We start from the raw sequence: 27,752 nt of genomic DNA, 5'->3' as shown, positions 1-27,752 counted from the left end.
TGCTGTCGCACGTCGTCTTCACCCCGTAGTTGTCCTCATTGAAGTTGAACATCTTGTTAGGATTCCAACCATTACACTGCGAGAGAGGAAGGAACAGGGGTCAGATTTACTGAATCTGATGGCTCTCCTCAAATACTCTGTGCTGCAGAGAACAACCCATGGGGGCCCCGTGCGTCAGGGGCCACCCCTGCTCCCCGCGCCACCCACGGAGGGGCCCCGTTCGTCAAGGGCCACCCCCGCTCCCAAGCTCTGACACTTGGGGGTCCCAATGGGTTATCTCGGCATATGGAGCACTTACTTATGCTGCAGAGAATAACCCATGGGGGCACCTTGCGTCAAGGGCCTTCCCCGCGCCACCCACGGAGGGGCCCCGTTCGTCAAGGGCCACCCCCGCTCCCAAGCTCTGACACTTGGGGGTCCCAATGGGTTATCTCGGCATATGGAGCACTTACTTATGCTGCAGAGAATAACCCATGGGGGCACCTTGCGTCAAGGGCCTTCCCCGCGCCACCCACGGAGGGGCCCCGTTCGTCAAGGGCCACCCCCGCTCCCAAGCTCTGACACTTGGGGGTCCCAATGGGTTATCTCGGCATATGGAGCACTTACTTATGCTGCAGAGAATAACCCATGGGGGCACCTTGCGTCAAGGGCCTTCCCCGCGCCACCCACGGAGGGGCCCCGTTCGTCAAGGGCCACCCCCGCTCCCAAGCTCTGACACTTGGGCGTCCCAATGGGTTATCTCGGCATATGGAGCACTTACTTATGCTGCAGAGAATAACCCATGGGGGCACCTTGCGTCAAGGGCCTTCCCCGCGCCACCCACGGAGGGGCCCCGTTCGTCAAGGGCCACCCCCGCTCCCAAGCTCTGACACTTGGGGGTCCCAATGGCTTATCTCGGCATATGGAGCACTTAGTTATGCTGCAGAGAATAACCCATGGGGGCACCTTGCGTCAAGGGCCTTCCCAGCGCCACCCACGGAGGGGCCCCGTTTGTCAAGGGCCACTCCCGCTCCCCGTGCCACCCACGGAGGGGCCCCGTTCGTCAAGGGCCACCCCCGCTCCCCGCGCCACCCACGGAGGGGCCCCGTTCGTCAAGGGCCACCCCCGCTCCCAAGCTCTGACACTCGGGGGTCCCGATGGGTTGTTTCGGCTTATGGAGCACTTACCATATCAGAGTCCAGGTCATAGTCGACGCTGCTGCTTTCTCCTCCGTCCCAGCGCATCAGCACCTTGTCATTGTGGTCCCCGTGCACCTTGGAGTTCATGGCGATGGGTGAATCCGTGAACTTATCTGCAACGGACAACAAAGGGAAGAAAGTCAATTTCTGGAAACTACTGAACTGAAGCAGAAGACATTCAATATTCTAATAAAAATTTAATTTAGCCCCTTCAGGACCCGGGCGTTTTCCATTTTTGCGTTTTTTTTTTTTCTGCTCCCCTTCTTCCGAGAGCCGTAACATTTTTATTTTTCTGTCAATCTTGCCATACGAGGGCTTGTTTTTTGTGGGACGAGTTGTACTTTTAAATGAAACCATAAGTTTTACCATACAGTGTACTGGAAAAATAGTAAAAAAATCCCAAGTGTGGAAAAACCGCAAAGAAGGGAATTTTGTTTACTTACCGTAAATTCCTTTTCTTCTAGCTCCTATTGGGAGACCCAGACAATTGGGGTGTATAGCTTCTGCCTCCGGAGGCCACACAAAGTATTACACTTTAAAAAGTGTAACCCCTCCCCTCTGCCTATACACCCTCCCGTGCATCACGGGCTCCTCAGTTTTGGTGCAAAAGCAGGAAGGAGGAAACTTATAAATTGGTCTAAGGTAAATTCAATCCGAAGGATGTTCAGAGAACTGAAAACCATGAACCAAAGGAACAATTCAACATGAACAACATGTGTACACAACAGAACAACAGCCCGAAGGGAACAGGGGCGGGTGCTGGGTCTCCCAATAGGAGCTAGAAGAAAAGGAATTTACGGTAAGTAAACAAAATTCCCTTCTTCTTTGTCGCTCCATTGGGAGACCCAGACAATTGGGACGTCCAAAAGCAGTCCCTGGGTGGGTAAAAGAATACCTCGATAAAAAGAGCCGAAAACGGCCCCCTCTTACAGGTGGGCAACCGCCGCCTGAAGGACTCGCCTACCTAGGCTGGCATCTGCCGAAGCATAGGTATGCACCTGATAGTGTTTCGTGAAAGTGTGCAGGCTCGACCAGGTAGCCGCCTGACACACCTGCTGAGCCGTAGCCTGGTGCCGCAATGCCCAGGACGCACCCACGGCTCTGGTAGAATGGGCTTTCAGCCCTGAAGGAACCGGAAGCCCAGAAGAACGGTAGGCTTCAAGAATCGGTTCCTTGATCCACCGAGCCAAGGTTGACTTGGACGCCTGCGACCCTTTACGCTGGCCAGCGACAAGGACAAAGAGCGCATCTGAACGGCGCAGGGGCGCCGTGCGAGACACATAGAGCCAGAGTGCTCTCACTAGATCTAACAAGTGCAAATCCTTTTCACATTGGTGAACTGGATGAAGGCAAAGAAGGGAATTTTGTTTACTTACCGTAAATTCCTTTTCTTCTAGCTCCAATTGGGAGACCCAGACAATTGGGTGTATAGCTACTGCCTCCGGAGGCCGCACAAAGTACTACACTTAAAAGTGTAAGGCCCCTCCCCTTCTGGCTATACACCCCCCCGTGGGAGCACGGGTCCCTCAGTTTTAGTGCAAAAGCAAGAAGGAGGAAAGCCAATAACTGTTTCAAAAACAAATTCAATCCGATAAACAATATCGGAGAACGTAACTTATCAACATGAACAACATGTGCACCCGAAAAACAAATACCCTAAGAAAAAACAGGGCGGGTGCTGGGTCTCCCAATTGGAGCTAGAAGAAAAGGAATTTACGGTAAGTAAACAAAATTCCCTTCTTCTTTTTCGCTCCTAATTGGGAGACCCAGACAATTGGGACGTCCAAAAGCAGTCCCTGGGTGGGTAAAAGAATACCTCGTGATCGGGCTGTCAGGCAGCCCTTTCTTACAGGTGGGCCACCGCCGCCTGCAGGACTTGTCTACCTAGGCTGGCATCCGCCGAAGCGTAGGTATGCACCTGATAATGCTTGGTAAAAGTGTGCAGACTCGACCAGGTAGCCGCCTGGCACACCTGCTGAGCCGTAGCCTGATGCCGTAATGCCCAGGACGCACCCACGGCTCTGGTAGAATGGGCCTTCAGTCCAGAAGGAGTCGGAAGCCCAGCAGAACGGTAGGCGTGAAGAATTGGTTCCTTGATCCACCGCGCAAGGGTGGATTTGGAAGCTTGCGACCCTTTATGCTGACCAGCGACCAGGATAAAGAGTGCATCCGAACGGCGCAGAGGCGCCGTGCGGGAAATGTAGATCCTGAGTGCTCTCACCAGGTCCAACAGATGCAAACCCTTTTCAAATTGGTGAACTGGATGCGGACACAAAGATGGTAAAGTGATATCCTGATTGAGATGAAAGGAAGATACCACCTTGGGAAGAAACTCTGGAATTGGACGCATTACTACCTTGTCTTGGTGAAACACCAGGAAGGGAGATTTGCAAGATAACGCCGCCAGCTCTGACACTCTCCGAAGAGACGTGACCGCCACCAGAAAAGCCACTTTCTGTGAAAGCCGAGAAAAGGAAATCTCCTTCATAGGCTCGAAAGGTGGCTTCTGGAGAGCAATTAGAACCCTGTTCAGATCCCAGGGTTCCAATGGCCGCTTGTAAGGGGGAACGATATGACAAACCCCTTGCAGGAACGTGCGTACCTTAGGAAGTCGCGTCAGGCGCTTCTGAAAGAATACGGATAGCGCAGAGACTTGTCCTTTAAGGGAGCTAAGCGACAAACCTTTTTCCAACCCAGACTGCAGGAAGGAAAGAAAAATAGGCAATGCAAATGGCCAGGGAGAAACCCCCTGAGCAGAGCACCAAGATAAGAATATCTTCCACGTTCTGTGGTAGATCTTGGCGGAGGATGGTTTCCTAGCCTATCTCATGGTGGCAACAACATCATGAGATAAACCTGAGGTCCCTAGGATCCAGGACTCAATGGCCACACAGTCAGGTTCAGGGCCGCAGAATTCAGATGGAAAAACGGCCCTTGAGACAGCAAGTCTGGACGGCCTGGTAGCGCCCACGGTTGTTCTACCGTGAGATGCCACAGATCCGGGTACCACGACCTCCTTGGCCAGTCTGGAGCGACGAGAATGGCGCAACGGCAGTCGGACCTGATTTTGCGGAGCACTCTGGGCAACAATGCCAGAGGTGGGAACACATAAGGTAGTCGGAACTGCGACCAATCCTGAACTAAGGCGTCTGCCGCCAGAGCTCGGTGATCGTGAGACCGTGCCATGAAAACCGGGACCTTGTTGTTGTGCCGTGACGCCATCAGGTCGACGTCCGGCATCCCCCAGCGGCGACAGATCTCCTGAAACACGTCCGGGTGAAGGGACCATTCCCCTGCGTCCATGCCCTGGCGACTGAGAAAGTCTGCTTCCCAGTTTTCCACGCCTGGGATGTGAACTGCGGATATGGTGGATGCTGTGTTTTCCACCCACGTCAGAATCCGCCGGACTTCTTGAAAGGCTTGTCGACTGCGTGTTCCCCCTTGGTGGTTGATGTACGCCACCGCTGTGGAATTGTCCGACTGAATCCGGATCTGCTTGCCCTCCAGCCACTGTTGGAAGGCTCGCAGAGCAAGATAGACTGCTCTGATTTCCAGAACATTGATCTGAAGGGTGGACTCTCTCTGAGTCCACGTACCCTGAGCCCTGTGGTGAAGAAACACTGCTCCCCACCCTGATAGGCTCGCATCTGTCGTGACCACCGCCCAAGATGGGGGTAGGAACGACTTTCCTTTTGACAATGAGGTGGGAAGAAGCCACCATCGGAGAGAGTCCTTGGTTGCCTGAGAGAGGGAGACATCCCTGTCGAGGGACGTCGACTTCCCGTCCCATTGGCGGAGAATGTCCCAATGTAGAGGGCGCAGATGAAACTGCGCGAAAGGGACTGCTTCCATTGCTGCCACCATCTTCCCTAGGAAATGCATGAGGCGCCTCAAGGAGTGGGACTGGTTCTGCAGGAGAGATTGCACCCCTGTCTGCAGAGAGCACTGCTTGTCCAGTGGAAGCTTCACTATCGCTGAGAGAGTATGAAACTCCATGCCAAGATATGTTAGTGATTGGGTCGGGGTTAGATTTGACTTTGAAAAGTTGATAATCCACCCGAAACTCTGGAGAGTCTTCAGTGCCACGTTCAGGCTGTGTTGGCATGCCTCTTGAGAGGGTGCCTTTATAAGTAGATCGTCCAAATACGGGATCACGGAGTGACCCTGCGAGTGCAGGACAGCTACTACTGCTGCCATGACCTTGGTGAAGACCCGAGGGGCTGTTGCCAGCCCGAAAGGTAACGCTACGAACTGCAGGTGTTCGCTTTCTATAACGAAGCGTAGAAAACGCTGATGCTCTGGCGCAATCGGCACGTGAAGATAAGCATCTTTGATGTCTATTGATGCTAAGAAATCTCCTTGAGACATTGAGGTTATGACGGAGCGTAGAGATTCCATCCGGAACCTCCTGGTTTTTACGTGTTTGTTGAGCAACTTTAGATCCAGGACGGGCCGAAAGGACCCGTCCTTCTTTGGCACCACAAACAGATTGGAGTAAAAACCGTGACCTTGTTCCTGAAGAGGAACGGAAGTCACCACTCCTTCCGCCTTTAGAGCGGCCACCACCTGCAGCAGAGCATCGGCTCGGTCGGGCGGTGGGGAAGTTCTGAAGAAGCGAGTTGGAGGACGAGAGCTGAACTCTATCCTGTACCCGTGAGACAGAATGTCCCTCACCCAACGGTCTTTGACCTGTGACAGCCAAATGTCGCCAAAGCGGGAGAGCCTGCCACCGACCGAGGATGCGGAGAGAGGAGGCTGAAAGTCATGAGGAAGCCGTCTTGGTAACGGTTCTTCCTGCTGTCTTTTTTGGGCGTGACTGAGTCCGCCAAGAATCTGAGCCTCTCTGATCCTTTTGAGTCCTTTTGGACGAGGAGAATTGGGACCTGCCTGAGCCTCGAAAGGACCGAAAACCAGACTGACCTCTCCTTTGTTGGGGCTTGTTTTGTCTGTGTTGAGGTAAGGATGAGTCCTTACCCTTGGAGTGTTTAATGATTTCATCCAAACGCTCCCCAAACAATCGGTCACGAGAAAAAGGCAAACTGGTTAAGCACTTCTTGGAAGCAGAATCTGCCTTCCATTCTCTCAACCACAGGGCTCTGCGCAAAACCACGGAGTTGGCTGACGCCACCGCCGTACGGCTCGTAGAGTCCAGGACAGCATTAATCGCGTAAGACGCGAATGCAGACATTTGAGAGGTCAATGGTGCCACCTGCGGGGCAGATGTACGTGTGACCGAGTCGACTTGTATAAGCCCAGCTGAAATAGCTTGGAGTGCCCATACGGCTGCGAAAGCTGGCGCCAACGACGCTCCAATAGCTTCATAGATGGATTTCAGCCAGAGCTCCATCTGCCTGTCAGTGGCATCTTTAAGTGCCGCTCCATCTTCTACTGCAACTAAAGATCTAGCTGCAAGCCTGGAGATTGGAGGGTCCACCTTGGGACACTGGGTCCAACCCTTGACCACGTCAGGGGGAAAAGGATAGCGTGTATCTTTAAGCCGTTTAGAAAACCGCTTCTCAGGATAAGCGTGGTGTTTCTGGATTGCATCTCTAAAGTCAGAGTGGTCCAGAAAAGTGCTTAATTTACGCTTGGGATATCTGAAATGGAATTTCTCCTGCTGTGAAGCTGCCTCCTCCGCAGGAGGAGCTGGCGGAGAAATATCTAACATCCTATTGATGGACGCTATAAGATCATTCACTATGGCGTCACCATCCGGTGTATCCAGATTGAGAGCGGTCCCAGGATCAGAATCTTGATCAGTTACATCCGCCTCATCACCCATAGATTCGTCCCGCTGGGATCCTGACCAGTGAGACGAAGTTGAGGGCCCCTCATAACGAGCCCGCTTAGGTTGTCTGGGACTGTCGTCCGAGTTAGAATCGTCACCCTGGGGTGCATGTGACACCCCCGGAGCTTGGAAGTGTTCCAGCTGAGGGGGACCAGGGAGCAATGATGCCACAGTGTCCATGGTCTGAGTTACTGGTCTAGACTGCAATGTTTCAAGAATCTTTGACATGGTCATAGACAATCTGTCAGCAAAAGCTGCAAACTCCGTTCCTGTCACCTGGACAGCATTCACAGGTGGTACACCCTGGGTCACGTCCAGCAGAGGCCCCGGCTGTGCAAGTTGCACAGGGGCCGAGCACTGCACACAATGGGGGTCAGTGGAACCTGCCGGTAGAGCAGCCCCACATGCGGTACAGGCAGCATATAATGTCTGTGCCTTGGCATCCTTGCGTTTTGCGGACGACATGCTGTTGCCTCCTTGTAATCTAGGAGGGTATATAGCCGAGATCGCCAGCGACCGTACAGTACAAAGTATTTGCAAACACAAAATACTCAGTATACAAACGGCACAAGTGGGGGTGAGCCCTTGAGGCTGCTTACCGCCCGCTGAACAGCGGGTATGAGGCCGTAGAATCCCGTGTCTGGGTCTCCCCGTCTCCCCTCTGCAGCTCAGCGTGCAGGCAGGAATGGCTGCCGGCGTTCTGTGAAGAGGGGCGGACCGTGGGCGTGCCACAAACAAAGTGCGGGAAACTGCGTCCTACTGTGCCTGGTGTGAGGGCTGGAGTATGTAAAAAAGACTCCAGCCCTCAGCGCTGATGCTCTGTACAGCGTCCCGCCCTCCTCCTGACTGGCAGGTGCGGAGGCGGGAACGAACGAACTAGGCCGCAAAAGCCGGGGACTGTAGTAATAAGCGCGGCCGTGATATATGCACGGTCAGCGCGGAAGTCCCCGGCGCACCACAAGTCCCAGCCGCGTCGCAGTCCCAGCGGCCGGCGCGACCGTTCTCCCTGAGTCTACCCACTCAGCTAAGCTGAAGTGAGGAAATGGCACAAGCGCAGCAGCGCTGTTGTCCCCGGCGCACTAACACACCCAGCAATGCTGCGGTGTGCGCGCGTATGCACGGGGACACAGAGTACCTTGACGGAGCAGGGCCATGTCCCTGACGATACTCAGCTCCATATCCAGCGGCTTCTCCAGGGGCTGCGGATGGAGCACGGTCTCAGTGCCTGGAGACCGGTAAAATCCCACTTCGACCAGAGCCCTAATGGGGATGGGGAAGGAATCAGCATGTGGGCTCCAGCCTCCGTACCCGCAATGGGTATCTCAACCTTAACAAGCACCACCGACAGAAAGTGGGGTGAGAAGGGAGCATGCTGGGGGCCCTGTATGGGCCCTCTTTTCTTCCAGCCGACATAGTCAGCAGCTGCTGCTGACTAAACAGTGGAGCTATGCGTGCGTGTCTGACCTCCTTCGCACAAAGCAAAAACTAAAACTGAGGGACCCGTGCTCCCACGGGGGGGTGTATAGCCAGAAGGGGAGGGGCCTTACACTTTTAAGTGTAGTACTTTGTGCGGCCTCCGGAGGCAGTAGCTATACACCCAATTGTCTGGGTCTCCCAATTAGGAGCGAAAAAGAAATGAAGGTAAGGAGATATCCTGATTGAGATGAAAAGGGGATACCACCTTAGGGAGGAATTCCGGGACCGGACGCAGAACCACCTTATCCTGGTGAAAAACCAGGAAGGGGGCTTTGCATGACAACGCTGCTAGCTCCGACACTCTACGGAGCGATGTAACCGCCACTAGAAAAGCCACCTTCTGCGAAAGACGTGATAGAGAGACATCCCGCAGCGGCTCGAAAGGTGGTTTCTGAAGAGCCCTTAGCACTCTGTTAAGATCCCAAGGTTCCAGCGGCCGCTTGTAAGGTGGGACTATGTGGCAAACTCCCTGCAGGAACGTGCGGACCTGCGGAAGTCTGGCTAGACGCTTTTGAAAAAACACGGAAAGCGCCGAAACTTGTCCCTTGAGAGAGCCGAGAGACAAACCCTTGTCCATTCCGGATTGAAGGAAGGAAAGAAAGGTGGGTAAGGCAAATGGCCAGGGGGTAAAACCCTTATCAGAGCACCAGGATAAGAAGATCCTCCAAGCCCTGTGATAGATCTTGGCGGACGTTGGTTTCCTGGCCTGTCTCATAGTGGCAATGACATCTTGAGATAACCCTGAGGACGCTAGGATCCAGGACTCAATGGCCACACAGTCAGGTTGAGGGCCGCAGAATTCAGATGGAAAAATGGCCCTTGAGACAGCAAGTCTGGTCGGTCTGGGAGTGCCCACGGTTGACCCACCGTGAGGTGCCACAGATCCGGGTACCACGACCTCCTCGGCCAGTCTGGAGCGACGAGGATGGCGCGGCGGCAGTCGGACCTGATCTTGCGTAACACTCTGGGCAGCATTGCCAGAGGAGGAAACACATAAGGTAGTCGAAACTGCGACCAATCCTGAACAAATGCGTCCGCCGCCAGAGCTCTGTGATCTTGAGACCGTGCCATGAATGCCGGGACTTTGTTGTTGTGCCGAGACGCCATGAGATCGACGTCCGGCGTTCCCCAGCGGCAACAGATCTCTTGAAACACGTCCGGGTGAAGAGACCATTCCCCTGCGTCCATGCCCTGGCGACTGAGGAAGTCTGCTTCCCAGTTTTCTACGCCCGGGATGTGAACTGCGGAGATGGTGGATGCTGTGGCCTCCGCCCACAGCAGAATCCGCCGAACTTCCTGGAAGGCTTGACGGCTGCGCGTGCCGCCCTGATGGTTGATGTACGCGACCGCCGTGGCGTTGTCCGACTGTATGCGGATCTGCCTGCCCTCCAGCCACCGATGAAACGCCTTCAGGGCTAGATACACTGCCCTTATCTCCAGAACATTGATCTGAAGGGAGGACTCTGTCGGAGTCCAGGTTCCCTGAGCCCTGTGGTGGAGAAAAACCGCTCCCCACCCTGAGAGACTCGCATCCGTCGTGACCACAGGACAGGATGGGGGCAGGAAGGATTTTCCCTTCGACAGAGAAGTGGGAAGAAGCCACCACTGAAGAGAGGTTTTGGCTGCCAGGGAAAGAGAGACGTTCCTGTCCAGGGACGTCGACCTCCTGTCCCATTTGCGGAGAATGTCCCATTGGAGTGGACGCAGATGAAACTGCGCAAAGGGGACTGCCTCCATTGCTGCCACCATCTTCCCCAGGAAGTGCATGAGGCGCCTCAAGGGGTGTGACTGGGCCCGAAGAAGAGAGTGCACCCCTGTCTGCAGCGAACGCTGTTTGTCCAGCGGTAGCTTGACTATCGCTGAGAGAGTATGAAACTCCATCCCGAGGTAAGTCAGTGATTGGGTCGGTGTCAGTTTTGACTTTGGGAAATTGATGATCCACCCGAATCTCTGGAGAGTCTCCAGAGCCACGGTCAGGCTGTGTTGACATGCCACCCGGGAGGGTGCTTTGACTAGGAGATCGTCCAAGTAAGGGATCACCGAGTGTCCTTGAGAGTGTAGGACCGCCACAACGGATGCCATGACCTTGGTGAAGACCCGTGGGGCTGTCGCCAGGCCGAACGGCAGTGCCACAAACTGAAGGTGTTCGTCCCCGATGGCGAAACGCAGGAAGCGTTGATGCTCTGGTGCGATCGGCACATGGAGATAAGCATCCCTGATGTCGATTGATGCTAAGAAGTCTCCTTGGGACATCGAAGCGATGACCGAGCGGAGAGATTCCATGCGAAACCGTCTGGTTCTCACATGTCTGTTGAGCAGTTTGAGGTCCAGAACGGGACGGAATGATCCGTCCTTTTTTGGCACCACGAACAAGTTGGAGTAAAACCCGCGACCACGTTCCTGAAGGGGAACGGGGATCACAACTCCTTCTGTCTTCAGAGTGTTCACCGCCTGAACAAGTGCCTCGGCTCGCTCGGGGGGCGGAGATGTTCTGAAGAAACGAGTCGGGGGACGAGAGCAGAACTCTATCCTGTAACCGTGAGACAGAATGTCTCTCACCCATCGGTCTTGGACATTTGGCCACCAGGCGTCGCAAAAGCGGGAGAGCCTGCCACCGACCGAGGATGCGGTTTGGGGAGGCCGAAAGTCATGAGGAGGCCGCCTTGGAGACTGTGCCTCCGGCGGCCTTTGGAGGACGTGACTTAGACCGCCATGAATAAGAGTTCTTCTGGCCCTTCTGTGGCCTGTTGGACGAGGAAGGTTGGGACCTGGCTGAGGGCCGAAAGGACCGAAACCTCGATTGAATTTTCCGTTGCTGAGGTCTGTTTGGCTTGGACTGGGGTAAGGACGAGTCCTTTCCCTTGGATTGCTTAATAATTTCATCCAATCGCTCGCCAAACAATCGGTCGCCGGAAAATGGCAAACCGGTTAAGAACTTCTTGGAAGCAGAGTCTGCCTTCCATTCGCGTAGCCACATGGCCCTGCGGACTGCCACCGAATTGGCGGATGCTACCGCTGTACGGCTAGCAGAGTCCAGGACGGCATTCATGGCGTAGGATGAAAATACCGACGCCTGAGAAGTCAAAGACGCAACTTGCGGAGCAGAGGTACGTGTGACCGCATTAATCTCAGACAGACAAGCTGAGATAGCTTGGAGTGCCCACACGGCTGCGAAGGCCGGGGCAAAAGGCGCGCCTGTGGCTTCATAGATGAATTTCATCAGGAGCTCTATCTGCCTGTCAGTGGCATCCTTGAGCGATGAACCATCTGCCACTGATACTACGGATCTAGCCGCCAGTCTAGAGACTGGCGGATCCACCTTGGGACATTGAGCCCAACCCTTAACTACGTCAGAGGGGAAGGGGTAACGTGTGTCATTAAGGCGCTTAGTAAAGCGCTTGTTCGGAAATGCTCTGTGCTTCTGGACAGCCTCTCTGAAGTTAGAGTGATCGAAAAACGCACTCCGTGTACGTTTGGGAAACCTAAACTGGTGCTTTTCCTGCTGCGAATCCGACTCCTCTATAAGTGGAGTTGGGGGAGAGAGATCTAGCACCTGGTTGATGGACGCTATAAGGTCATTTACTATGGCGTCCCCTTCAGGTGTATCAAGATTGAGAGCAACGTCCGGTTCAGAGCCCTGAGCTGCGACATCCGCTTCATCCTCCAGAGAGTCATCAAGCTGAGACCCCAAACAGCGTGATGAAGTCGGGGAAGATTCCCAGCGAGCCGGCTTAGCCGGTCTGGGACTGCGGTCCGTGCCGGAGTCCTCCCCGTGAGACCTAGGTGCCACCCCAGGATCACGCTGCGGCGCAGCCCAAGAGGGGCCTGGGGGCGATGATCCTACAGTGCCCGGGGCCTGTGTAAGGACCGGTCTGGACTGCAAGGCTTCTAGTATCTTAGCAGACCATCTGTCCATAGACTGAGCCATGGATTGTGAAAGCGACTCAGAGAGTTTCTCAGCAAAAGAGGAGAACTCTGTCCCTGGCACCTGGACAGGGGGAGCAGGGGGGTCTACATGAGCCGAGGGTCTCACCAGTGCCCGAGGCTCCGGCTGAGCGAGTGCAACAGGGGCCGAGCATTGCTCACAGTGAGGGTAGGTGGAACCTGCAGGTAACATAGCCGCACAAGAGGTACAGGTAGCAAAATAACCCAGTGTCTTGGCACCCTTGCTCCTTGTGACCGACATGCTGTTGTCTCCAAGGAGAGTGATCACTGAGGGTATATAGCCAAAAGCAAAAACAATGCGGCCGAACAGAGAAAATGTATACAGATATATATATAAATATATACACTTCGGCACCCTAGGGGGACCAGCACCGGGTGACCGGTGTGGCTTACCGACCGCCCAAAGCGGTTGTGTGTCCACCAGATTCCCTGCCTTGGGCCTCCCAGAGCTGCAGAGCTCGTTCCTGAAATCCTCCACCGGCAGAATGATTGTAAAAATGGCTGCCGGAGCTCTCAGGGGAGGAGGGGGCCGTGGGCGGCGACTAATAAAGTGCGGGAATCTGGTGCCCCACAGTGATCAGTGAGGGGGGAGGAGGACACCTAAGTATGCTCCAGCCCTCACTGTCGACGTCAGGTCGACCGTCCCGCCCTTACCCCTGACTGGCAGGCCCGGGGGCGGGAGTTATGGTACTAGGCCGCATGAAGCCGGGGACTAAATTTAATACCGCGGCCGACAAACAGGCCCGGTCGGCACGGTAGTCCCGGCCGTCATAAAAAATACAGCAGCCGCTGCAGTGTCTGTGACACGAGCGCTCCATACACCGTCCCCAAGGGGACACAGAGTACCTTTTGGATGCAGGGCCTGTCCCTGATGATATTAAGTCTCCTGTCTGGCAGATTCCCACAGGGGCTGCGGAGGGAGCCCGGTCCCAGTGCATGGATGACCGGTTAGGATCCCACTTCTCCCAGAGCCTCTAAGGGATGGGGAAGGAAAACGGCATGTGGCTCCAGCCTCTGTACCTGCAATGGGTACCTCAACCTTAACAGCACCGCCGACTTAGTAGGGTGAGAAGGGAGCATGCCGGGGGCCCTGGGGCCCTCTTTTCTTCCATCCGATACAATCAGCAGCTGCTGCTGACTAAAATGTGGAGCTTGAGTGAATGTGTGCCTCCTTCAACACAAAGCACAAAACTGAGGAGCCCGTGATGCACGGGAGGGTGTATAGGCAGAGGGGAGGGGTTACACTTTTTAAAGTGTAATACTTTGTGTGGCCTCCGGAGGCAGAAGCTATACACCCCAATTGTCTGGGTCTCCCAATGGAGCGACAAAGAATAAAGTGTGATCGCACAATAGTTTTTGGGAGGTTTTATTCACCGTGTTCACTATATGGTAAAACTGATGTGTTATTGTGATGCCTGAGGTCGGTGCGAGTTTGTAGACAGCAAACATGTATAGGTTTACTTGTATCTAAGGGGTTAAAAAAAAATCACAGGTTTGTCCAATAAAAGTGGCGCACGTTTTGCACCATTTTCCGAAACCTGTAGCGTTCTCATTTTTCTGGATCTATGGCTCAGTGACGGCTTATTTTTTGCGTCTCGAGCTGACGTTTCTAATGGTACAATCTTTGCGCAGATGCTACGTTTTGATCGCCTGTTATTGCATTCTGCGCGAAACTTGCGGCAAACAAAAAACGTAAATTTGGCGTTTGGATTTTTTTGCCGCTACGCCGTTTACTGATCAGATTAATTGATTTTATATTTTGATAGATCGGGCATTTCTGAACGCGGCAATACCAAATATGTGTATATTTTTTATTTTTTTAACCCTTTTAACCCTAATGGGGCGAAGAAGGGAATTTTGTTTACTTACCGTAAATTCCTTTTCTTCTAGCTCCAATTGGGAGACCCAGACAATTGGGTGTATAGCTACTGCCTCCGGAGGCCACACAAAGTATTACACTCAAAAGTGTAAGGCCCCTCCCCTTCTGGCTATACACCCCCAGTGGGATCACTGGCTCACCAGTTTAGTGCAAAAGCAAGAAGGAGGAAAGCCAATAACTGGTTTAAAGACCAATTCAATCCGAAGAAACATCGGAGAACTGCAACCATTCACATGAACAACATGTGTACCGAAAAAAACCCTAAGAAAACAGGGCGGGCGCTGGGTCTCCCAATTGGAGCTAGAAGAAAAGGAATTTACGGTAAGTAAACAAAATTCCCTTCTTCTTTGTCGCTCCATTGGGAGACCCAGACAATTGGGACGTCCAAAAGCAGTCCCTGGGTGGGTAAAAGAATACCTCGTGGTAGGGCCGTCAAACAGCCCTTTCGTACAGGTGGGCAACCGCCGCCTGAAGGACTTGTCTACCTAGGCTGGCGTCTGCCGAAGCGTAGGTATGCACCTGATAAGCTTGGTAAAAGTGTGCAGACTCGACCAGGTAGGTACCTGGCACACCTGCTGAGCCGTAGCCTGGTGCCGTAATGCCCAGGACGCACCCACGGCTCTGGTAGAATGGGCATTCAGCCCTGAGGGAACCGGGAGCCTAGCAGCACGGTAGGTTTCAAGAATTGGTTCCTTGATCCACCGAGTCAGGGTGGATTTGGAAGCTTGCGACCCTTTACGCTGACCAGCGACAAGGACAAAGAGTGCATCCGGGCGGCACAGGAGCGCCGTGCGGGAATGTAGATCCTGAGTGCTCTCACCAGATCCAACAGATGCAAATCCTTTTCAAATTGATGGACTGGATGAGGACACAAAGAAGGTAAGGTGATATCTTGATTGAGATGAAAGTGGGATACCACCTTAGGGAGAAAGTCCGGAATCGGACGCCGAACCCCCTTGTCCTGGTGAAGACCAGGAATGGAGATTTGCATGACAGCGCTGCTAGCTCGGACACTCTCTGAAGAGACGTGACCGCTACTAGAAAGGCCACTTTCTGTGAAAGACGGAAAAGGGAAACAACTTTCAAAGGCTCGAAAGGCGGCTTCAAGAGAGTCATTAGAACCTTGTTCAGACTCCAGAGCTCTAATGGCCGCTTGTACGGAGTGATGAGAAGACAAACTCCCTGCAGGAACGTGCATACCTGCGGAAGTCGGCTAGGCGTTTCTGAAAAAATACAGATAGCGCTGAGACTTGTCCTTCAAGGGAGCTGAGCGACCAACCATTTTCCAACCAAGATTGTAGGAAGGAAGGAAAAATAGGCGACGCAAATGGCCAGGGAGAAACTCCTTGAGCAGAGCACCAAGATAAGAATATCTTCCACGATCTGTGGTAGATCTTGGCGGACGTTGGCTTCTTGGCCTGCGTCATGGTGACAACCACTCCTGAGATAATCCTGACGACGCTATGATCCAGGACTCAATGGCTACACCGTCATGTTCAGGGCCGCAGAGTTCAGATGGAAAAAAGGGGCCCTTGAAACAGCAAGTCTGGTCGGTCTGGTAGTGCCCACGGTTGGCCTACCGTGAGGTACCACAGATCCGGGAACCCCAACCTCCTCGGCCAATCTGGAGCGACGAGGATGGCGCGGCGACAGTCGGACTTGATCTTGCGCAGCACTCTGGGCAACCATGCCAGAGGTGGGACACATAAGGTAGCCGGCACTGCGACCAATGTTGAACTGAGGCGTCCGCCGCCAGAGCTCGATGATCGTGAGACTGTGCTATGAAGCCGGAACAAAGTTGTTGTGCCGTGACGCCATTATGTCGACGTCCGGCATCCCGCAGCGGCGACAGATCTCCTGAAACCCGTCCGGGTGAAGACACCATTCCCCTGCGTCCATACCCTGGCGACTGAGGAAGTCTGCTTCCTAGTTTACCACGCCTGGGATGTGAACTGCGGATATGGTGGATGCTGCGTGTTCTTCCGTGGTGGTTGATGTATGCCACCGCTGTGGAGATATCCGACTGAATTCGGATGTGCTTGCTTTTCAGCCACTGCTGGAAGGCTTGTAGGACAAGATACACTGCTCTGATTTCCAGAACATTGATCTGAAGGGTGGACTCTTGCTGAATCCACGTACCTTGAGCCCTGTGGCAGAGAAAAAACTGCTCCCCACTCTGATAGACTCGTGCCTGTCGTAACTACCGCCCAGGATGGGGGTAGGAAGGACCTTTTTTCTGACCATGAGGTGGGAAGAAGCCACCACCGTAGAGATTCTTTGGCCGCCTGAGAAGGGAGACGTCTCTGTCGCTGGGCGTCGACTTCCCGTCTCATTGGCGGAGAATGTCCCATTGTAGTGGACGCAGATGAAACTGCGCGAAAGGGACTGCCGCCATTGCTACCATCTTACGTGAGAAGTGCATGAGGCGTCTCAAAGTGTGCGACTGATCCTAAGGAGAGATTGCAGCCTTGTCTGTAGTGAACGCTGTTTGTCTAGCGGAAGCTTCACTATCGCTGAGAGAGTATGAAACTCCATGCCTAGATATGTTAGTGATTGGCCCGGGGTCGGATCTGACTTTGAAAAGTTGATGATCCACCCGAAACTCTGGAGAGTCTCCAGCGCAACGTTCGGCTGTGTTGGCATGTTCCTTAAGAGGGTGCCTTGACAAGTAGATCTCCCAAACACGGGATCACAGAGTGACCTTGAGATTGCAGGACTGGTACTACTGCTGCCATGACCTTAGCGAAGACCCGTGGGGCTATCGCCAGCCGGAAGGCAGAGTTACGAACTGAAGGTGTTCGCGTCTTATAACAAAGCGTAGAAACGCTGGAGCTCTGGATCAATCGGCACGTGGGGATAAGCATCCTTGACGTCTATCGATGTTAGGAAATTTCCTTGAAACATTGAGGCGATGACGGAGCGGGGGATTACGTCCGGAACCGCCTGGTGTTCACGAGCTGGTTGAGCCGTGTTAGATCCAGAACGGGACGGAAATACTCGTCCTTTCTTGGCATCGCAAATAATTCGGAGTAAAAACCGTGACCTTGTTCCTGAAGAGGAACGGGGGTCACCACTCGTTGTGCCTTTAGAGTGCCCACCGCCTGCAGAAGAGCATCGGCTCGGTCGGGAGGTGGAGAAGTTCTGAAGAATTGAGTTGGAGGACGAGAACTGAACTCTATCCTGTACCCGTGAGACAGAATGTCTCTCACCCAACGGTCTTTGACCTGTGCAGCTAAATATCGCCAAGGCGGGAGAGCCTGCTACCGACCGAGGATGCGGAGAGAGGAGGCCGCAAGTCATGAGGAAGCCTCTTGGAAGCGGGTTTTCAGGCTGTCTTTTTTGGGCGTGACTGAGCCCGCCAAGAAACTGAGCTCCTCTGATCCTTTTGAGTCCTCTTTGGACGAGGAGAAATGGGACCTGCCCGAGCCTTGAAAAGACCGAAAACCCCGACTGTCCCTTGGTATGTTGGGGTTTGTTTTGTCTGGGCTGAGGTAAGGAAGAATCCTTACTCTTGAACTGTTTAATGATTACATCTCACGCACACTAAACAGTCGGTCAGCAGAACAAGGCAAACTGGTTAAGCCCTTTTTTGGAAGCAGAATCTGCCTTCCATTCAGTTAACACCCAGGCCCTGCGTAAAACCACGGAGTTAGCGGACGCCACTGCCGTACGGGTCGTAGAGTCTAGGACCGCATTAACCGCATAAGACGCAAATGCAGACATTTGAGCGGTTAAGGATGACACTTGCGGAACAGATGTACGTGTGACCGTGTCCATCTGTGTAAGACAAGCTGAAGTAGCTTGGAGTGCCTCTACGGCTGCGAATGCTGGAGCTAACAGCGCGCCGATAGCCTCATAGATGGATTTCGACCAGAGATCCCTCTGTCTGTCAGTGGCATCTTTAAGTGCAGCCCCATCTTCCACTGCAACTATGGATCTAGCTGCAAGCTGGAGATTGGAGGATGCCCCTTGGGACACTGGGTCCAGCCATTGCCCACGTCAGGGGGTAGGGATAACGTGTATCCTCAGCCGTTTGGAGAAGCGCTTAACTGGATAAGCGTGGTGTTCCTGGACTGCCTGTGTAAAGTCAGGGTGGTCAAGGAAAGTATTTAATTTACGCTTGGGATACGTGAATGGAATTTCTCCTGCTATGAAGCTGACTCTTCCACTGGAGGAGCTGGGGGAGAAATAACTAACATTCTATTGATGGACGCTATGAGATTATTGACTATGGCGTCACCATCAGGTGTATCCAGATTGAGAGCGGTCTCAGGATTAGATCTTGAGCAGCTACCTCCGCCACATCACACAGAGAGTCCGCTTGCTGGGACCGACTAGTGTGATGAAGTCGAGGGCCGCTCATAGTGAGCCTCTCAGGCTGTCTGGGACTGTCGTCCGTGTCAGAGCCGTCACTCTGGGAAGCACATGACACCCTCGGAGCTCAAAGTTGTTCCCACTGAGGGGGACCATGGATAATGAATGAACAGTGGCCATGGATTTGAGAGACTTGTCTGGACTGCAAGGCTTCTAGTATCATAGCCATAGTCTCAGAAAATCTGTCAGTAAATACTGCAGACTCCGTCCCCATGTCCTGGACGATTAGCAGAGACTCCGTTGCATACAATGGGGGTCTATGTACCCTGCCGGCCATATAGCCGTACATGCTGTACCGGCTGCATAGAAAACATGTGCTTCTGCACCTCTGTTTTACTCAGACAATATGCTGTTTTCTTCGGCGCTCCATTGGGAGACCCAGACGATTGGGTGTATAGCACTGCCTCCGGAGGCCACACAAAGCATTACACTAAAAAGTGTAAGGCCCCTCCCCTTCTGGCTATACACCCCCAGTGGGATCACTGGCTCACGAGTTTTCTGCTTTGTGCGAAGGAGGTCAGACATCCACGCATAGCTCCACTGTTTAGTCAGCAGTAGCTGCTGACTCTATCGGATGGAAGAAAAGAGGGCCCATATAGGGCCCCCAGCATGCTCCCTTCTCACCCCACTTGCGGTTTGTAAGGTTGAGGTACCCATTGCGGGTACGGAGGCTGGAGCCCACATGCTGCTTTCCTTCCCCATCCCCCTGAGGGGCTCTGTGGAAGTGGGATCTTACCGGCCCCCAAACCCTGAGGCCGAGCTCCATCCACAGACCCAGAGACCCTGCTGGAGGAGCTGAGTACAGTCAGGGACAAGGCCCTGCAACGTTCAGGTACTCTGTGTCCCCGCACAGACAGGCCACGCACACTCCAGGCTTGCTGGGTGTGCTAGTGCGCCGGGGGCACTAGCGCTGCGCGCTCGGTTAGAGTCACTGCAGCTTAGCTGAGTGATTTTATGTCTTGGGAACTACCGCGCCGGCCGCTCCGGGAGCGGCGGCGCCGCTGGGACTTGTAGTGCGCCGGGGACTCGCGCTGCCCGCGCTTTTACGGCGGCAGCGCTCATAAATCTAGTCCCCGGCTTTTGCGGCCTAGCTCTGCTTCGTTCCCGCCCCCACCCTGTCAATCAGGGAAAGGGAGAGACGCTGTTCTATAGCCAGCGCCGAGGGCTGGAGTCTTATTTACATACTCCAGCCCTCTCACTGGGCACAGTGGGGACGCAAGTTTCCCGCTCTTGGTGTCAACACGCCCAGGGCCCGCCCCTCTCCACAGGACGCCGGCAGCCATTCCTGCATGCAGTCTGGCTGGAGAACGGACACAGGCTCTGGGGGACTCAGACAAGGGACTCTGGCGACCACACACCCGCGTTTATGCGGGCGGTAAGCTGCACATAAGTGCTGGCCCCACTAGTGCCACAGTGTTATTTGGTGCATTTATATTGCACTGTACAGTCGCTTCTTGGCTTATACCCTACATTGCTCTGAGGAGACAACAACATGTCATCCGCAAAACGCAAGGGTGCCAAGGCACAGGCGGTATGCACTGCTTGTGCAGCATGTGGGGCTAATCTACCGGCAGGTTCCAATGACCCCCATTGTGTGCAATGTTCAATCCCTGTGCCACTTCGGCAGCCAGAGTCTATGGTAGTAGTGGCCCAGGCAGAGACGCCTGTGAACCCTGCCCCGGTGACGGGGACAGAATTTGCAGTTTTTGCTGATAAGATGTCTGTGACTATGACAAAAATCCTGGACACCTTGCAGTCCAGGCCAGTTTCTCAGACCATGGACACTGCTGTGTCTATGCTCCCCGGTCCCCCTCAGTTGGAACTAATCCGTACTTCAAGGGGGTCCCAGGCATCACAGGCTGCAGACTCTGACTCGGATGACAGTCCCAGGCAGCCTAAGCGGGCTCGCTGGGAAAGACCCTCGCCGTCATCACACTGGTCAGGGTCTCAGCGAGACGAGGCTCTGTATGAGGAGACAGAGGTGGGTGATCAGGAGTCTAATCCTGACACCGCTCTCAATCTAGATACCCCTGATGGTGACGCTATGGTAAATGACCTTATAGCGGCCATCAATAGACTGTTGGATATTTCTCCCCCAGCCCCTTCAGCAGAGGAGGCAGCTGCACAGCAGGAGAAGTTCCATTTCCGGTATCCTAAGCGTAAATTGAGTACTTTTCTGGACCACTCTGACTTCAGAGAATCAGTCCAGAAACATCATGCTTATCCAGATAAGCGTTTCTCCAAACGTCTTAAGGATACACGTTATCCCTTTCCCCCTGACGTGGTCAAACGCTGGACCCAGTGTCCAAAGGTGGACCCCCCAATCTCCAGGCTTGCGGCTAGATCCATAGTTGCAGTGGAAGATGGGGCTTCACTTAAAGATGCCAATGACAGACAGATGGACCTTTGGTTAAAGTCTGTCTATGAAGCTATCGGCGCGTCGTTTGCTCCAGCATTCGCGGCCGTGTGGGCACTCCAAGCTATTTCAGCTGGCCTGGCACAGGTGGACTCTATCATACGTCCAGCAGTGCCGCGAGTAGCGTCCCTAACCTCGCAAATGTCTGCGATTGCGACTTACGCTATCAACGCTGTCCTGGACTCTACGAGCCGTACCTCAATGGCGTCTGCCAACTCTGTGGTTTTGCGCAGAGCCTTGTGGTTAAAGGAATGGAAAGCAGATTCTGCTTCCAAGAAATGTTTAACCAGCTTGCCACTATCTGGAGACAGACTGTTTGGTGAGCAATTCCCTCAACAGAGGAAGTGGCAGTCGAGGTTTCGGTCCTTTCGAGGCTCCAGCAAGACCCAATTCTCCTCGTCCAAAGGGACTCAGAAGGAGCAAAGGAGCTCAGATTCCTGGCGGGCTCATTCACGCCCCAAGAAAGCAACCGGAGGAACCGCTTCCAAGGCGGCTGCCTCATGACTTTCGGCCTCATCCCTCCGCATCCTCGGTCGGTGGCAGGCTCTCCCGCTTTTGCGACATTTAGCTGCCACAGGTCAAAGACCGGTGGGTAGCAGACATTTTGTCTCACGGGTACAGGATAGAATTCAGTTCTCATCCTCCGCCTCGGTTCTTCAGAACCTCCCCACATCCCGACCGAGCAAATGCCCTTCTGCAGGCGGTGTGCTCACTAAGAGCAGAAGGAGTGGTGATCCCTGTTCCTCTGCAGGAACAAGGACAAGGTTTTTACTCCAATCTCTTCGTGGTTCCAAAAAAGGACGGCTCGTTCCGTCCTGTTCTGGACCTAAAGCTGCTCAACAAGCATGTGAACGCCAGGCGGTTCCGGATGGAATCCCTCCGCTCCGTCATTGCCTCAATGTCTCAAGGAGATTTCCTTGCATCAATAGACATCAAAGATGCTTATCTCCACGTGCCGATTGCTACAGAGCACCAACGTTTTTTACGTTTCGTGATAGGAGACGACCATCTCCAGTTCGTAGCTCTGCCATTTGGTCTGGCGACAGCCCCACGGGTTTTCACCAAGGTCATGGCGGCAGTGGTAGCAGTCTTGCATTCTCAGGGACATTCGGTGATTCCTTACTTAGACGATCTACTTGTCAAAGCACCCTCTCAAGAGGCATGCCAACACAGCCTGAATGTTGCGCTGGAGACTCTCCAGACTTTCGGGTGGATCATCAACTTTTTAAAGTCAAACCTGGCACCGACTCAATCACTAACGTATCTTGGCATGGAGTTTCATACTCTCTCAGCGATAGTGAAGCTTCCGCTGGACAAGCAGCGGTCACTACAGACAGGGGTGCAGTCTCTCCTTCAGGGTCAGTCGCACCCCTTAAGGCGCCTCATGCACTTCCTAGGGAAGATGGTGGCAGCAATGGAGGCAGTCCCGTTTGCGCAGTTTCATCTGCGCCCACTTCAATGGGACATTCTCCGCCAATGGGACGGGAAGACAACTTCCCTAGACAGGACAGTCTCCCTTTCTCAGATGACCAAGGACTCTCTGCAATGGTGGCTTCTTCCCACCTCATTATCACAGGGAAGATCATTCCTGCCCCCTTCCTGGGCAGTGGTCACGACAGACGCGAGTCTGTCAGGGTGGGGAGCAGTTTTTCTCCACCACCGGGCTCAAGGGACGTGGACTCAGCAGGAGTCCACCCTTCAGATCAATGTTCTGGAAATCAGGGCAGTGTATCTTGCCCTATTAGCCTTCCAGCAGTGGCTGGAAGGAAAGCAGATCCGAATTCAGTCGGACAACTCCACAGCGGTGGCATACATCAACCACCAAGGAGGGACACGCAGTCGGCAAGCCTTCCAGGAAGTCAGGCGGATTCTGATGTGGGTGGAGGAAAGAGCATCCACCATATCCGCAGTTCACATCCCGGGCGTAGAAAACTGGGAAGCAGACTTCCTCAGTCGCCAGGGCATGGACGCAGGGGAATGGTCCCTTCACCCGGACGTGTTTCAGGAAATCTGCCGCCGCTGGGGGGTGCCGGACGTCGACCTAATGGCGTCTCCGCACAACAACAAGGTCCCGACCTTCATAGCGCGGTCTCGCGATCAAAGAGCTCTAGCGGCAGACGCCTTAGTGCAAGATTGGTCGCAGTTCCGGCTCCCTTATGTGTTTTCACCTCTGGCACTCTTGCCCAGAGTGTTACGCAAGATCAGATCCGATTGCGGCCGCGTCATACTCGTCGCCCCAGACTGGCCGAGGAGGTCGTGGTACCCGGATCTGTGGCATCTCACGGTCGGCCAACCGTGGGCACTACCAGACCGACCAGACTTACTGTCCCAAGGGCCGTTTTTCCATCGGAATTCTGTGGCCCTGAACCTGACTGTGTGGCCATTGAGTCCTGGATCCTAGCGTCTTCAGGATTATCCCAAGGGGTCGTTGCCACCATGAGACAGGCTAGGAAGCCCACGTCTGCTAAGATCTACCACAGAACGTGGAAGATATTCTTATCCTGGTGCTCTGCACAAGGAGTATCCCCCTGGCCATTCGCGTTACCTGTCTTTCTTTCCTTCCTGCAATCTGGGTTGGAAAAGGGCTTGTCGCTCGGCTCCCTTAAAGGGCAAGTCTCGGCACTATCCGTGTTTTTTCAGAAGCGTCTAGCGCGACTTTCTAAGGTGCGCACGTTCCTGCAGGGGGTGTGTCATATCGTACCTCCGTACAGGAGGCCGTTAGATCCGTGGGATCTAAACAAGGTCCTTGTTGCTCTCCAGAAGCCGCCTTTCGAGCCCCTGAGGGATGTGTCACTTTCTCGACTCTCACAGAAAGTGGCATTTCTGGTAGCGGTCACGTCTCTTCGGAGAGTGTCTGAACTAGCAGCGCTGTCATCCAAAGCTCCTTTCCTGGTGTTCCACCAGGACAAGGTAGTGCTGCGACCCATTCAGGAGTTTCTCCCTAAGGTGGTATCCTCTTTTCACCTTAATCAGGATATCTCCTTGCCTTCCTTTTATCCGCATGCAGTTCATCGGTATGAAAAGGATCTACATTTGTTGGATCTGGTGAGAGCACTCAGAATCTACATTTCCCGCACGGCGCCCCTGCGCCGCTCGGATGCACTCTTTGTCCTTGTCGCTGGTAAGCGCAAAGGGTCGCAGGCTTCAAAAGCCACCCTGGCTCGATGGATCAAAGAACCAATTCTTGAAGCCTACCGTTCTGCTGGGCTTCCGGTTCCATCAGGGCTGAAGGCCCATTCTGCCAGAGCCGTGGGTGCGTCCTGGGCATTACGACACCAGGCTACGGCTCAACAGGTGTGCCAGGCAGCTACCTGGTCGAGTCTGCACACTTTCACCAAACATTATCAGGTGCATACCTATGCTTCGGCGGACGCCAGCCTAGGTAGAAGAGTCCTGCAGGCGGCAGTTGCCTCCCCGTAGGGGAGGGCTGTCTTTGCAGCTCTAACATGAGGTATTTCTTTACCCACCCAGGGACAGCTTTTGGACGTCCCAATCGTCTGGGTCTCCCAATGGAGCGCCGAAGAAGAAGGGAATTTTGTTACTTACCGTAAATTCCTTTTCTTCTAGCTCCTATTGGGAGACCCAGCACCCGCCCTGTCGTCCTTCGGGATTTTTGGTTGTTTTTCGGGTACACATGTTGTTCATGTTGAATGGTTTTCAGTTCTCCGAGGTTACTTCGGAGTGAATTTGTTTAAACCAGTTATTGGCTTTCCTCCTTCTTGCTTTTGCACTAAAACTGGTGAGCCAGTGATCCCACTGGGGGTGTATAGCCAGAAGGGGAGGGGCCTTACACTTTTTAGTGTAATGCTTTGTGTGGCCTCCGGAGGCAGTGCTATACACCCAATCGTCTGGGTCTCCCAATAGGAGCTAGAAGAAAAGGAATTTACGGTAAGTAACAAAATTCCCTTCATCTCCTCCGCACAATCAAGGAGGGTATATACAAAAATGCAGCTAAACAGTGCAATGCATAGTGAATAAGCATATATGTATATGTGCACTTTGGCACTAGTGGAGTCAGCCCCACAGGTGCTGCTTAACGCCTGGTCACAGCGGTTGTGTGACTATCCGAATCCCTGCTAGGGATTCCTAAACTTGTCTCTTCTGTCGCTACAGAAAACACTGACAAGAATGGCCGCCGGCGTCCTGTGCAGAGGAAGAAGCCGTGGGCGTGCCTGAGAAAATGCGGGAATCCGGCTTCACAGTGCACGCAGTGAGAGGGGTGGGGTATGCAAAGCATACTCCAGCTCTCAGCGCTGCCGGTTTCACAGTGCACACAGTGAGAGGGATGGAGTATGCAAAGCATACTCCAGCTCTCAGCGCTGCCGTGCTGTGCAGCGTCACGCCCCTACCCTGACTGGCAGGTCTGTGGGCGGAAACAAAGTGAGCATAGGCCGCGCAAGCCGGGGACTCGAGTGATAAGCGCGGCCGGCATATAAGCCTTGGTCGGCGCGGAAGTCCCCGGCGCACCACAAGTCCCAGCCGCGCCCGAAATAAAAATGGCAACGGCGGTTAGCGCGGTAGTCCCCTAATACACTAACACACCCAGCAAGCTGTAGTGTGCGATGGCACTAGTGCGGGCAGCGCCGCCGTCCCTGGCGCACTAACACACCCAGCAATGCTGCCGTGTGTCCGTGCGCGGTCCCCACAGGGACACAGAGTACCTCAACGTAGCAGGGCCATGTCCCTGAGGATACTCCGCTCCATGTCCAGCAGATTCCCAGGAGCTGTGGATGGAGCACGGCCTCAGTACCTGGAGACCGATAAGATCCCACTTCACCCAGAGCCCTAAGGGGATGGGGAAGGAAAGCAGCATGTGGGCTCCAGCCTCCGTACCCACAATGGGTACCTCAACCTTAACAAACACCTCCGACAAAAGTGGGGTGAGAAGGGAGCATGCTGGGGGCCCTAGTATGGGCCCTCTTTTCTTCCATCCGACATAGTCAGCAGCTGCTGCTGACTAAACAGTGGAGCTATGCGTGGATGTCTGACCTCCTTCGCACAAAGCACAAAACTGGTGAGCCAGTGATCCCACTGGGGGTGTATAGCCAGAAGGGGAGGGGCCTTACACTTTTGAGTGTAATACTTTGTGTGGCCTCCGGAGGCAGTAGCTATACACCCAATTGTCTGGGTCTCCCAATGGAGCGACAAAGAAAATTTAATTTAGCCCCTTCAGCCCCCGGGCGTTTTCCATTTTTGCGGGGTTTTTTTCTGCTCCGCTTCTTCCGAGAGCCGTAACATTTTTATTTTTCTGTCAATCTTGCCATACGAGGGCTTGTTTTTTGTGGGACGAGTTGTACTTTTAAATGAAACCATAAGTTTTACCATACAGTGTACTGGAAAAATAGTAAAAAAATCCCAAGTGTGGAAAAACCACAAAAAAAGTGTGATCGCACAATAGTTTTTGGGAGGTTTTATTCACCGTGTTCACTATATGCTAAAACTGATGTGTTATTGTGATGCCTGAGGTCGGTGCGAGTTTGTAGACACCAAACATGTATAGGTTTACTTGTATCTAAGGGGTTAAAAAAAATCACAAGTTTGTCCAATAAAAGTGGCGCACGTTTTGCGCCATTTTCCGAAACCTGTAGCGTTCTCATTTTTCTGGATCTATGGCTCAGTGACGGCTTATTTTTTGCGTCTCGAGCTGACGTTTCTAATGGTACAATCTTTGCGCAGATGCTACGTTTTGATCGCCTGTTATTGCATTCTGCGCGAAACTTGCGGCAAACAAAAAACGTAATTTTGGTGTTTGGATTTTTTTTGCCGCTACGCCGTTTACTGATCAGATTAATTGATTTTATATTTTGATAGATCGGGCATTTCTGAACGCGGCAATACCAAATATGTGTATATTTTTTATTTTTTTAACCCTTTTAACCCTAATGGGGCGAAAGGGGGGTGATTTGAACTTTTAGGTTTTTTTGTTTTTTATTTCTTTTTGAAAACTTTTTTTGTATTATTTTACTAGTCCCCCTAGGGGGCTATAGCGATCAGCAATCCGATCGCTCTGCCCAATCTGTAGATCTCAGCTACAGAGCTGAGAACTACAGATACGCTGCTTTACTCTCCGTGCTGGCATTATGCCGGCACTGAGAGGAAGTGACTCATGTTAGCTACAGGTGTCATCACATGACCCTGTGCTACCATGGCAACCACCGAAATGCACATGATCACGCACGTGACTTCCGGTGGGGTCGGCAGTAAGTAAAAGCAATGGCCGCACGCATATAAATCTCGCTGCCAGACTTTGGCAGCGAGACGTAAGGGGTTAAATGTTCCGGGTGGAATGCGATTCCACTCGGAACATGCAGGCACACATGTCAGCTGTTGAAAACAGCTGATATGTGCGCGGATCGCCGCGACCTGCCCACGGCAGGGGGGGCGGGGACTATCCTCACACGCTACATGACGGGTAGATCCGTCAAGGGTCATGAAGGGGTTAAAAAAACAAACAAACACATGATGAAGGAACAAAGCAGCTTCACCGAGGGTGACGAAAGACAACAGGCACAAGGATCATCACTCACGTGTATGAGGACAGGCTGCAGTCGCACGTCGTCTTCACCCCGTAGTTGTCCTCATTGAAGTTGAACATCTTGTTAGGATTCCAACCATTACACTGCGAGAGAGGAAGGAACAGGGGTCAGATTTACTGAATCTGATGGCTCTCCTCAAATACTCTGTGCTGCAGAGAAC

The 27,752-nt window shown here is 53.4% G+C and overlaps 1 long non-coding RNA gene across 1 annotated transcript; it reads right to left on the bottom strand.

Moving 5' to 3' along the window:
- Positions 1 to 27,635, bottom strand: LOC142299393 (uncharacterized). Its single transcript, XR_012752654.1, has 3 exons — positions 27,584 to 27,635; positions 1,167 to 1,291; positions 1 to 76 (listed from the first exon to the last, which is right to left on the bottom strand). It is a non-coding gene; the product is annotated as an uncharacterized LOC142299393 (long non-coding RNA).
- Positions 27,636 to 27,752: the final 117 nt, after the last annotated feature.

The sequence above is a fragment of the Anomaloglossus baeobatrachus genome, chromosome 1, assembly GCF_048569485.1.
Source record: "Anomaloglossus baeobatrachus isolate aAnoBae1 chromosome 1, aAnoBae1.hap1, whole genome shotgun sequence".
NCBI lineage: Eukaryota > Metazoa > Chordata > Amphibia > Anura > Aromobatidae > Anomaloglossus > Anomaloglossus baeobatrachus.
This window is presented reverse-complemented; position numbering and strand designations above follow the sequence as displayed.